Below are 13,677 nucleotides of genomic sequence, written 5' to 3'. Positions count from 1 at the left end.
TGTATTTTTACAGTCTTTAAGATGTCTAATAAGCAAATATTGATGATCCCTACTTGAAATATTGTCACATGTTGGTCCAAATGAACATCTCCCATAGTAAGGAGTTACTATTCAAACCGTTATATTGGTATTATATTTATTGAAACAAAACAGAAAACCACTCATATAGTCAAATATGTGTATATAGGGTATACCAAATTCCCATTAGAATAAACTGAAATAGAAAAGAGTTATTCTAATCAAAGGTCAAAAGGTCAAGGGCAATGATGTCTATACATCATATACAGCAGGTCTTCATAATCAATCTCTTGCTCCTTGTCTTCTTCACCATCTCCATCCATCTCCTCGACTGTTTCCTCCAGCAAGTCAGTGAGTGAAGTGGGGAGGATAGGTCCACAAGACCACACTGGTTCCAGGGTACCCTCTTCAGTCTTTTCCCAGCCTTGACCAGGATCATGGGGCTCGGGACACCAGAATATCAGTGTGGCTGCTCTCTTGTAGATGGCCAGACGGTGGTTGACACGGTTGATGTCAAAGTCTGCTTTATTGTCAATTTCTTCACATACCAAGACATACAAAAAGATCAAAATTACGTTTCTCACTATCCCACGGTGGAGACAAGACATAATTTTACTAATTAAGTCCGTTTCGGCATCTACCCTGAATTACAGACACATACATGAACACACACACCCAAAGAGCAGGTAGACACATTAGAGTACGGACCATGACCATGTTTTTATTGAGTTTTCAGTGTACAGAAATTCCCCAGACAGAACACACCTCAGAACACAACAGGCCACACACACCTCATCCAACAGCTGGCAGAGTTACCCCTCACTAGAGGAGCACGCTGCATCAGCGTCAGATTGACCAAACCCACAGTAGCCCCACAGGAACTCAACTCAGAGGACTTAGAGGACTGCAAGTACAAAAACACATAACTCACAGAAGCAAAAAAAAAAAAAAAAAAAAAAAAAACACCAAACAGGTGGCAAGGTGGAAGTGGTGGAGGAGTCCTGAAGCCGTTGAGGTCATGCCAAACACATCTGTGTGTTTAGAAGCATTTGCTGTGCACAATGGAGGGGCCGGACTCGTCGCACTCCTGCTTGCTGATCCACATCTGCTGGAAGGCGGAGAGTGAGGCCAGGATGGAGCCTCCGATCCAGACAGAATACTTGCGCTCAGGGGTCGCGATTATCTGAAACAAAGACAAATGCAGGTAAGAACAGCACTCAAAACTGGGGCCTGCCTTCATCTTCAGAGAGAGACAGAGACTCGACTCACCTTGATCTTCATGGCAGAGGGTGCCAGGGATGTGATCTCCTTCTGCATACGGTCAGCAATGCCTGGGTTCATGGTGGTACCGCCGGACAGCACAGTGTTGGCATACAGGTCCTTACGGATGTCGACGTCACACTTCATGATGGAGTTGGAGGTGGTCTCGTTGATGCCACAGGATTCCAAACCTGGAAGAGGGGAGAGAGTGAGCGTTACCTAAAGGGGCTTGGTAGAGTCAACTACCGAAGTACTTACAGTAGGGAGTGTATCCCGATTGCAAGTTCGGTGTATCCGACCCGCCGACCTTTAGTCTCACAAAGTCTCGGACATTGCGAGATGCAGGATCAGTTTACATCCTGCATCCCCAGCACAGAGGCAGGCTAACAAAACGCTAGCGATTGTTGAAAACGTGTGTATAATATCAGAGCCGGCGAAGAAGCAGTGAAAACCCTTGACGGAAGATGCAAAGAAAAGGAAAAGAGCTTTAGACCGAGCGAGGGCTCGCACATGTATTAACACGTACAGACGCTAGGGGGAGCTTTGTAGATAAAAAGCATCAGGCTTGCCTGGTGTCCCTTTAAGAGTGTGTGAGTGGCACTCACCCAGGAAAGAGGGCTGGAAGAGGGCCTCAGGGCAGCGGAACCTCTCGTTGCCGATGGTGATGACCTGTCCGTCGGGCAGCTCGTGGCTCTTCTCCAGAGGTGAGGAGCAGGCGGCGGTGCCCATCTCCTGCTCAAAGTCCAGCGCCACGTAGCACAGCTTCTCCTTGATGTCACGCACGATTTCCCTCTCAGCCGTGGTGTGAAACTGTAGCCTCACTCGGTCGGGATCTTCATCAGGTAGTCAGTCAGGTCGCGGCCAGCCAAGTCCAGGCGCAGGATGGCGTGGGGCAGGGCATAACCCTCGTAGATTGGCACAGTGTGAGTGACACCATCACCGGAGTCCATCACAATACCAGAGGTTACGACTGGAGGCGTGGAGGGACAACACGACCTGGGGTGCGTTTCCCAAGACCATAGTTGCTAACCTGTTAGCAACTTAGTTGGTTGGCAATGGGAAATTGCATTGCAACCAACAAAGTTGCTGACTTAGTGAGCAACTATGGTTTTGGGAAATGCGGCCATGGATGGCCACATACATGGCGGGAGTGTTGAAGGTCTCAAACATGATCTGTGGAGGAGAAGAGCAGATACGCACATTAGCACAAATCACCAGCAAGATTTGAGGTCTGAACACAACAGCCAGAAAGAGGAGCAGGGGAAGGCGTGCGTTCCCTCAGTGGTTTACAGTTTTTCTTGATTGCTTTGATGCAGTAGTCAATTCAAACTCCACATTTAACATACAGCGCGAAACAGTGGCACTCATGGTCAAAATTACAAATTTTGCCTGCAAAGTCAAAGTCAAAGTCAGCTTTATTGTCAATTTCTTCACATGTTCCAGACATACAAAGAGATCGAAATTACGTTTCTCACTATCCCACGGTGGAGACAAGACATATTTTACCAATTTTAAGTCCACAGACAAACATAACATTCAAGTAAACAAAAAGTAAGTAAATAAGTAAATAAGAGGGCACATATAATGAAAAAATAAGAGCAGCAAAAAATGGTTGAAATTGTGCATAGACAGTCAATAAAATAAAATACTAGTGCAAAGTCAGGCCAATAAGAGGCTGAGGTAGTTCTGTTTGACCTAAGTAAGAAATAAAGTGGCATAGTGGTGCAAGTTATGTAAGAGCAGCAGAAGTGTTGTGTTTTCAGGACAACAACAACAAGTTGCAAAGTGTACAAGTGTGCAAGTGGAGTGGTGCAGGCGGCCATTGTGGGTCCAATGTCCAGGTTGTTATGTAGCTGAGGGTGGAGGGGGGAGAGGAGGGAGAGAGTTCAGAATCCTAACAGCTTGGTGTATGAAGCTGTTGGTGAGTCTGGTAGTGCGGGAGCGCAGGCTTCTGTACCTCTTCCCAGAGGGCAGTAGATCAAACAGATTGTGAGCGGGGTGACTTGCATCACTCACAATTTTGGTCGCCTTGCGGGTGAGGTGGGTGGTGTAAATGTCCTTCAGGGAGGGGAGTGAAGCACCAATAATCCTTCCAGCTGTGTTCACTATGCGCTGCAGGGCTTTCCTGTTGTATTCAGTGCAGCTTCCGCCCCACACAGCGATACAGCTGGAGAGGATGCTCTCAATGGTGCCTCGGTAGAATGTGGTCATGATGGCTGGTGGAGCACTTGCTCGCCTGAGTTTCCGCAGGAAGTACAGGCGGTGCTGAGCTCTCTTCGCCAGTGATGCTGTGTTGGTGGTCCAGGAGAGGTCTTCACTGATGTGCACCCCCAGGAATTTGGTGCTGCTCGCTCTCTCCACCACAGCACCGTCGATGGTCAGTGGCAGGTGTTGGGTGTGACCTCTCCGGAAGTCAACAACAATCTCTTTGGTCTTGCTGACGTTCAGCAGGAGGTTGTTGTCCCTGCACCACGTGGTCAGATGGTCGACCTCCAACCTGTATTGAGTCTCGTCGCCCTTGGTGATGAGACCCACCAGAGTTGTGTCGTCAGCAAATTTCACTATGTGATTGTTGCTGTAGGTTGCAGTGCAGTCATGCGTCAGCAGGGTGAAGAGCAGCGGACTGAGCACGCAGCCTTGGGGGGCCCCTGTGCTCAGTGTGATGCTGCTTGAGGTATTGTTGCCAACACGTACTACTTGAGGCCTCTGACAGAGGAAGTCCAGTAGCCAGTTGCAGAGGTAGGTACTGAGTCCCAGTTTGTCAAGTTTGCAGATGAGTTCTTGTGGTATTATGGTGTTGAATGCAGAACTGAAGTCTATAAACAGCAATCTCACATATGAGTCTCTTTTTTCCAGGTGGGTGAGGGCTGGGTGGAGGGCAGAGCAGATTGCATCCTCTGTAGACCGTTTGGCTCGGTATGCAAACTGGAAGGGGTCCAGGGTGGGGGGGAGAATGGATTTGATATGTGACATGACAAGCCGCTCAAAGCACTTCATGATGATGGGTGTCAGTGCCACAGGGCGGTAGTCATTGAAGCAGGATGGAGCAGTTTTCTTCGGCACAGGTATGATGGTGGCAGCTTTGAAACAAGATGGGACGATGGCTTGCTTCAGGGAAGTGTTAAAGATGTCTGTGAAGACATCCTTAAGCTCCCCTGCGCAGTCCTTCAGCGCACGACCAGGGATGTTGTCTGGACCTGTTGCCTTACGGGTGTTGATAGAGTTGAAAAGACTCTAACACTCTCAAAACATTTAAAACACACAGCAAAAGCAGAACAAGACACAACTTGTAGTCAAATGACTGTTCACTTTCAATCAATCATTACACACTGACACTGCCCAACAAAATGCAAAACACCGTTCTCAAAATGAGGAGTTTCAGCCTTCATTTTTGCTGTCTGTGCCATTTCTTCTAATTTTTTTCAGTATCAGAAGAACTATGGAAAGACAAATGAATGATTGCTGATTGAAGAATTGTGCAAAGGAGATTCACACATTGACATTACAAGTTCATAAGTTTGCAAGCAATTCTATTAGCTGTGGATTAATGTTTTCCATTTGTTACACACAGTTAACCCAATGGAGTTTGGAGTCTTTGTATGAGAACTGTGTTAAATGTTTTGAAAAAGGATGTGAAACATGAGTTAAAACAATGAAAATGTGTTAAATAATTGGCAAGAGATGACTTCTGCTGTGCTAAGAAGGTGAAGATCAAGATCAAGTGGATCCCAGTTTCATTAAGTGCATCAAAGCAATCGAGAAAAACTAACATGGCAACATGAGTCGGGGAAATTTAAATCTCCAAGTCATCAGCCATCTGTGTACAAGGCTAGGCCGATTAGCACGTTCCTTTTACAGTTATTAAATCAGTTAGTCCAACACAGCTAAAGGTATGATATTGGTTAGTCCAGTGTGTCAGAGTGAGTGCTGAATCTGACAGAGCCCTACTGACTCATCACACCAGCTCCACACGGGAGCATTGGAAACGCAGCAGAGACACTGAACACACACACAGAGACAGACAGAACCTGAGGACTTCAGGAAGAGGAGCAGGACAGAGGGCAAGAGGCCTGAGGAGCCAACATGAGTCTGAAGTGAGACAGCAGCAACAGCAGAGGAGGAGAGTTCTGAGGTGAGAGCAGCAGAGTAGAGACAGGATGAAAAGAATGGGCGTGGGCCAAACATGGGCTATCCACATCCATCAATAAGGGCTATCCACGGCTGTCTATGATGTGCATTTCTGTGTGTTCTGTGGTGTTACTGTGTGTGTGTGTGTGTGCGTACCTGGGTCATCTTTTCCCTGTTGGACTTGGGGTTCTGGGGGGCCTCTGTGAGCAGGGTGGGGTGCCCTTCGCGGTAAAACGCAGCTCATTGCAGAAGGTGTGATGCCAGATCTTCTCCATGTCGTCCCAGTTGGTGACAATACACTTTAGTGTGAGGATTCCCCCCCTTTTGCTCTGAGCCTCATTTCCCACATATGAATCCTTCTGTCCCTGCTGTCTTCTGTACAACAACCCCCACTCCTCTTCTCTCTCTCTTGCCTATTCTCACTATGGTATACTGTAACAATATATAGTACCAGTGATTACTTATTGACATTAAGGTAGATAAAGAGATACTTTATTGATCCCCAAGGGGAAATTCAAGGTCTCAGTAGCATACAGACATCATACACAACATGCACTTACAGCAGAAAGGGTAAATATAAGTATATACATATAACAAAACTCCACTGTACAATAGAGACAGTAGAAGATAAGAAAAACTAACAAAACTATATACTAAATATACTATATAAAAACAATCCACAGTGTGCTTGAGGATGATCAAGCATGAGACTCTTGCAGTGACAGGGCCAGGACTGGCCTGTAGTTCTGTGTGCATGGTAAGGTGCTCAAGAGAGTGAGTGTCATGGTGAAGGTGTAAAAAGTAGTCCAACAGTGCAAGAATAAGGTCTAGAGACTAGCATAAATAATATGGACAAATAAGAGAGTAATGTATAATGTAGAAAAGGTAATATAAAAACTATGTCAGTGCAAGAATAGGTTGAGGTAATAGGGTTACAACCATTCAGTATTGTAACAGAAGCCATTGGTCATGTGCGCTAATATAGCATGAAAAACAGTGTAGCAGTATAACAGTAATACAACATTAGGCTGTGGACAGTAGTAAAACAGTAGTGGGCAGTCAGTACTCAAACATGGAGAGGGTGGAGAGGCAGACAGACTATGCAGAGAAGTCTATCTCTCCTCTTCCCTTAATTGAAGCATTGAACAGTTCAATGGCCCTGGGGACAAATTACTTCCTCAGCCTTTCAGTTGTGCATGGCAGTAGGCGAAGTCTCCAGCTGATCAAGCTCTTTTGCTTATAGTGCTGTGGAGTGGATGGCATTCATTGTCCAAGATGTTGATCAGGTTGCTCAGGGTCCTTTTATCTGATATTGAAGTGATGCACTCCAGTTCGGCTCCCACGACAGAGCCAGCTTTCCTTACTAGCTTGTCTAGTTGCCCAGCATCCTTCTTCTTTGTGCTTCCTCCCCAGCATACCACAGCAAAGAAGAGGACGCTGGCAACAACAGACTGGTAGAACATCCTGAGGAGCTTACTGCAGACATTGAAGGGCCGCAGCCTCCTCAGTAATACTAACCCACTCTACATCTCTCTTTCTTCCCCCTTACCTCACTTGTGAGGTATATCATCACCAGTCATCAGCCATCCGTGTGCTTGGCCCTCTTCTCACCCATCTCACCTGAAGTCCCATCCTTGACTGGCCCCTATTGCCGACCCACCACATGCCCTTTGACAACTCCTTTTCCCCTGGACAATTCCAACGCTGGACTATTTGAACTTTCTGACACTAAATTAGGATTAATGCATTATCATACCGGATATGCCCACCTCTTGTAACTTTCACCTCAGGTGGCTTTAAACACCATGTCCTATTCTCTACACCTGACTATCATATGCATTTGTCATGTATACAGACCATACTGTCCTGTATTTGACCCTAGGCAGATGGGTCAGGCCCTTGAGTCGTGGATCTGCTCGAGGTTTCTTCCTTTATGTATCTCCAATTCTAGGGAGTTTTTCCTCGCCCCTGTTAGCCATGGGCCTTCTTTTCTTTCTCTGATTGTCACTCTGTAAAGCGCCATGATACTGTACATGTGTAATGTTTTTGCCGCTCTATAAGCACAATTCAATTGAAATTGTCCCATACTGACCATCACACCCTAAACACACACACACACAGTTAGTCACTTTGAAATGTTGCCAAACTTCCCAAAAGGACTGGGAACAGGCATTACTTCCAGGTACCAGCAGATAGATAGATATATAGATACACTCATTTTCTGCTTTCTTGTTGAAAATGCTTTACAGCTTTGCTGCATGACATGCTGGTAAAGCAAGAGATAATCATACAGCAGCAGAAAAACATAGTCAGGATGGTGCAAGATCTACATGATGGCTTTGCCTCTGCTACCAACGGCTCCATTACTACACAGGGGACAGTGTACAGGCGGTTACATGCAGCTATTCCGACATGCCGCTACTTAGACATTGGCATCTAATTGTCGAAGTGGCGGCATTGTCGGAGTAGCGACACTTGACCTTTTTTTTTTAAAACATCCTGCCATTCCGACACGAGTGGCGTAGCCAGGATTTTTCAACGGAGTGGACTATTGCGAAGTAGGCCTAGGGTGGGCCTTTATTTTTTTATTCCAATATGGGCAGTATAGCCTAGGCCTACAGTAATCCCAACTTTAAACAACACACGATTTCATCACAGCTCAGATGATTCATGGCAAAAAACAATAAAAGGCTACATTGATAAATAACAGGGGCAACAGGATTGGATTCTATAATAGCCTACGCAAAATAACTTCAACCGAAAGGTTAGTCGCGTTTCAAGGAGTCCAAGAGTGCGCCTCACACACAGCAGCTCCATTGAACAGTGTATTTTTCGTGTTTAAGAGCTAAAAAAGTTGATTAGAGAGTCACATTTGAAATGTCGGGTAGCCTAAATTATAGTCTATAGCACCTGCATCTCAGAGGAAGAGATTTTGGAGAGAGAGAGAGGATTTAACCTAGGTGATGATTATTTGTGTCTGGTGGTAATTAGACTTGAGTATGGATACCTACGAATTGTTTTGAATAAAAAAAGATAAGACAACAAATAAAATGTGACCCTACAAGGCCAAACCAGTCGTTTTGGTAAAATTTACAAAATTAAGTTATTGTACTCACATGAACGGCCATAAACTAAACTTTCCAACAATATGTATATCAAGGGTATTGCAAATAGTATTGGGTATTGGATAGTCGCCGACCCTCATTAGATGTGGATATTTGGAGGTTAGGATAGCCTTCAAGAAACAAGGTTATCGCAGTTGCTGTGAGACATACGGCCCTTCTCCAGTCTCTCAAAATCAAAACACACCCAATTCACGCTTGGACTTTTCGATTATGTTTCTAAATGTTGGGACTGATGGACACTGAACACTGGGGGTTATTTGAACGTTCGTTGTGAAGTGGTTTACTGTAAAAGGAGCGTCGGATATCCCGCCTGTCTTTGCACAATTATAGGGCCATGATAATGCATGCGCTAGCCTAGAGTCGAGAGAAAGAAGACTAAATAAATATGCAGACATGTTATGTGCAATTCAACAACTGCACGCATGACATATAAAAGATATATTCCTAGCCTACATTATTGTGTAGTAAATTGAGTTTATCCAACCTGCTGGCAAGCCAAAATGCGTTGCACATGGCTTTATTATTGTCCTCTAAAATGCAATATAAGCAACTTGAATATATCCCACATCCAGTTTGAACACCATGATGGACACTGAACTCTGGGGGTTATTTGAACGTTCGCTGAAGTGGTTTAGGCTACTGGAGAGTAAGAATTCTAACTTGACTCTTGCTAGGCGAAACGAAATTCATCTGGCGAGAGTCAGGTTATAAGATTTCCGCCCGTCTTTGCGCAATTGGCCATTGATTGACGGCCATTAATTAATTAATATAGGTGGCCTGCACGCACAGAGTTTGTTTGATGCATGGAGTTTCCGACCGTTTTCCCCTGAGAGCTTAGAGAATAAAATGAGGAGAGCTACCTGTGTTTTACATAATGTGTAACATTTATTCACATGGCCAGTTCAAAATCACCTGAGGTTTTGACTGAAATGTGTGCCGATATCAATTATTGGGAAAACCATTGTTTGGAGTGGATGGCGGGCGGATTGTTGATGTAGCTGCAGATGACATGACTACATGTCAGAACAGGTGGAGGTAATCAGACAGTAGAGAGAGAGCAGGCAGCCAAGTGGCACAGAAAGGGATTCAATCAGCATGTGTTACCAGGCAGGGCTCATGACAGAACCCCCCCCTAAGGGACAACCCCAGAAGTCCCCAAGAGCAACACCACGTCAGGAGGGCAGAGGGGAGCCGGCGGAGGGCTAGAACTCCTCCGAGCGGTCCGAGTGAACATCCTCATCCTCGGAGGGAGCTGGAGGGTCGTGGACAGAAGACAGGACATGTACCGAGACAGGGTCAGGCACAGGACAGGAAGCCGGGCGGGCAGGACGGTTAGGGACCCCTCTGGGGCGGCCCCTACGGATTGCAGGTTGATCAGGATGCAGACGGTGGAAGTTGGCGATGAGTGTCCGGTCCACAATCCGACTGGCTGGCACCCAGGTTCTCTCCTCAGGTCCATAGCCCTCCCAGTCGACGAGATACTGGAGGCCCCTACCTCGACGTCTGGACCGAAGCAGGCCTCAAACGGTGTACACCAGCCCACCGTCAACGAGGCGAGGAGGAGGAGGAGGTGCCACGGGGACCAGCGGGCTTTCATGCGCTGGCTTGACTTTCGAAACATGGAAAGTAGGGTGCACCTTCATGGATATTGGCAACTGGAGCCGGACTGTGGTTGGGCTGATGACCCTCTGGATTGGGAACGGGCCGAGGAATCGAGGTGCCAGCTTACGCGATTCCACCCGCAGTGGTAGATCCTTGGCTGACAGCCACACCTTCTGGCCAACATGGTAGGTGGGTGCCGGCGACCTTCGGCGGTTAGCCCCAGTGGCATAGCTGGCAGCTGACTTGAGTAGCGTGGCACGAGCCTGTGACCAGGCACGGCGGCAATGGCGGGCATAGGCGAGGGCAGACGGGCAGGACACATCTCCTTCCTGGCTGGGGAACAGGGGGGGCTGGTAGCCATACACACACTGGAAAGGTAACATACCAGTGGCAGAGCAGGTGAGGGAGTTGTGAGCATACTCTATCCACATCAGTTGTTGCGCCCAAGCCTGGGGTTTGCGAGAAACCATGCACCGCAGTGCCTTCTCCAGCTCCTGGTATGTCCGCTCGGACTGACCATTGGACTGGCGGTGGAACCCAGAGGTGAGACTCACTGTGGCCCCTAGAAGATGACAGAACTCCTTCCAGAATGTAGAGGTGAATTGTGGGCCTCGGTCAGAGACAACATCCCTGGGCATCCCGTGTATACAGAAGACATGATCAAGAACAACCTGGGCAGTCTCTCTGGCAGATGGCAGTTTAGGGAGGGGAATGAAGTGTGCCATTTTGCTGAACCGGTCAACCACAGTGAGAATGGCCGTCATTCCACCTGATGGTGGGAGGCCAGTTACAAAGTCCAAGGAGACGTGGGACCAGGGTCGTGTGGGCACAGGCAAGGGCTGGAGTAAACCAGTAGGGGGCCGAGTGGAGGACTTGTTCTGATTGCAGGTGGGGCAGGCACGGATGAATTCTCGGACATCCCTTCTCAAAGAAGACCACCGGAAGCGCTGGGCAAGGAGATGGCAGGTGCGGCCGGAGCCCGGGTGGCAGGCAAGGCGGGAGTTGTGTCCCCACTGTATGACCCGGGACCTCAAATTCTCTGGGACGAAGAGACGACCGTCTGGGCATGCACTGGGACTGGGATGGTCACGGAGGGCCTCTTGAACTTCTTCCTCAATATCCCAGGTCAGGGCAGCTACGATGCAGGGATCGGGCAGAATTGATGCAGGTTCCCGGGAAGTGGCGTCATCTTTCTGAAACTGACGGGAGAGAGCGTCCGGCTTGGTGTTCCGAGAACCTGGGCGGTATGACAGGGTGAAGTTGAATCTGGTGAAAAACAAGGCCCAGCGGGACTGTCTGGGGACCCCTCCAGCCAGTGACGCCACTCTTCCAGGGCAAGCTTGACAGTCAACAGCTCACGGTTTCCAACATCATAATTGCGCTCTGCAGGTGAAAGCCGGCGAGAGAAAAATGCACAGGAGTGCAACTGGTTGTCCTCCTCTGCCCATTGAGAGAGTATGGCCCCGACTCCCATATATTAGGCATCCACCTCGACGACGAACTGCCGGTCTGCATCTGGCATCTGGAGGATGGGGGCAGTGGTGAACCGGGCTGGGGTCCAGAAAAAGGGGTGTTTGATGCTGGTCAGAGCTGTGAGGGGAGCAGCGACGGAGCTGTAGTTCCGGATACATTTCCTGTAGAAATTGGCAAAACCAAGGAATTGCTGCAACTTTTTCCTATTCCCCGGAACTGGCCAGGAGGTAACTGCCGAGACCTTTGCGGGGTCCATCTGAATATTGCCTTGTACGATGTATCCCAGGAATGACACAATCTGAGCATGGAACTCGCATTTCTCCGCTTTGACATAGAGAGTTCTCTAGGAGCTGTCAAAGAACCAGCTGGACATGACGGGTGTGTTCGGACAGAGTTCTGGAGAAGATCAAGATTTCGTCCAGGTACACAAAGACAAATTTATTCAGCATGTCCCGCAGCACATCATTCACCAGAGCCTGGAATACCGCTGGGGCGTTGGTGAGGTCGAATGGCATTACCAGGTACTCGTAATGGCCGGTGTGGGTGTTGAATGCCGTTTTCCACTTGTCACATTCCCTTACTTGCACTAGGTGGTAAGCATTTCTAAGGTCCAGTTTGGTGAAAATTGTGGATCCCTGGAGCAACTCAAAAGCCGAGGTGAGTAAAGGCAGAGGGTACCGGTTCTTCACTGTGACATCATTCAGACCTCGATGATCAATGCAGGGGTGAAGAGAGCCGTCTTTCTTTCCCACAAAGAAGAACCCGGCACCAGCAGGAGAAGAAGACGGGCGGATGATTGTAATCCCTGATGTAATCCTCCATAGCTTTTCTTTCAGGAGGAGATAGTGAGTAGAGGTGACCTTTGGGTGGAGCAGTCCAAGGGAGGAGATCAATGGCACAGTCGTACGGACGGTGTGGGGGCAGAGATGTGGCTTTGGCCTTGTTGAACACCTTTTGGAGGCCATGGTAACATTCAGGGACATTAGAAATGTCGGGGGCAGTGCTGGGGGGTACTGAGCTGGGGGGCAGCGAGGCAGCATGCAAACAGGTCAGGTGGCAGTCATTTCCCCACTCTTTCACAGTTCCGGAGGCCCAATCGAGGTGAGGATTGTGGAGACGGAGCCAAGGGTAGCCCAGGATTAGGGGTTGGCCTGGAGAGCTGAGCAGGTGGAAGCGGATGGTCTCTTGGTGGTGTCCTGACACCATCATTGAGATGGGGGCTGTGATGCTGGTAACTGTGCCAAGTACGTGACCGTCCAGGGCCCGGGCTGGAACAGGAGTGGACAAGCGGCGGCTTTCCAAGCCCAGCTGACGAACAAGTTTTGTGTCAATAATGTTTGCTTCTGCGCCAGAGTCCACCAGGGCTGCCAGAGTGTGGGTGGTATCAGGCAGGTGAAGACAGACTTGGATGAGGGGTTTACGGCTGATGGAGGGCTGAATGTTCATTGAGCTCATCCGGATTCCTCCTACATCTGGTGAGCTCCGGCTTTTGCCGGACAGGTGGCGACTCGATGACCATCACCACCGCAGTACAGGCACAAGTTGGAGGTGATGCGTCGCTGGCGCTCTGCAGGGGTTAGGGAGGCGTGGCCGATCTCCATCGGTTCAGACTGGTCCGGCCTGCTAGATGGTGTGGCAGGGGAGGACAGAAGGGCAGTTGGGACGCTCCGTGTGCTGGTGGATGGACTCTGGCGCCCTCTCTCACGACGGTGGGCCTGGATCCTGCGGTCGATGCAGACAGCCAGAGCAATGGCTTCATCAAGAGTGGGGGGTTGATCATGGGAAACCAGCTCGTCCTTTATGTAGTCCGCCAGGCTGTGGAGGAAGGCATCCTGTTCCAGGACCTCCTGTTCCAGGAGGTCCGACTTGCCACGGTTTGAAAGTCGATGGAGTAATCCGCAACAGTCCTGCCTTGGCGAATACTCATCAGGGTCTGTGATGCCTCGGCTGTTGTGGATTCCAAATCGAAGACCTTGAGCATCTCCTCTGCGAATAGGTTGAAGGTCGCACATGCTGGGGTCTGGCGCTCGAACTCCGCCATTCCCCAGAGTCGAGCTCGTGTCGTCAGGTG

At 48.8% G+C, this 13,677-nt stretch overlaps 1 pseudogene; it reads right to left on the bottom strand.

Moving 5' to 3' along the window:
* Positions 1–1,057: 1,057 nt before the first annotated feature.
* Positions 1,058–5,696, bottom strand: LOC143110481 (actin, cytoplasmic 1-like; annotated as a pseudogene).
* Between the last annotated feature and the right edge of the window lie 7,981 nt (positions 5,697–13,677).

Source organism: Alosa pseudoharengus, unplaced genomic scaffold (assembly GCF_046254945.1).
Source record: "Alosa pseudoharengus isolate Yale_2024_CS ecotype anadromous, Long Island Sound unplaced genomic scaffold, YU_APseudo_1.1 YU_APseudo_1.1_scf_7, whole genome shotgun sequence".
Taxonomy (NCBI): domain Eukaryota; kingdom Metazoa; phylum Chordata; class Actinopteri; order Clupeiformes; family Clupeidae; genus Alosa; species Alosa pseudoharengus.
This window is presented reverse-complemented; position numbering and strand designations above follow the sequence as displayed.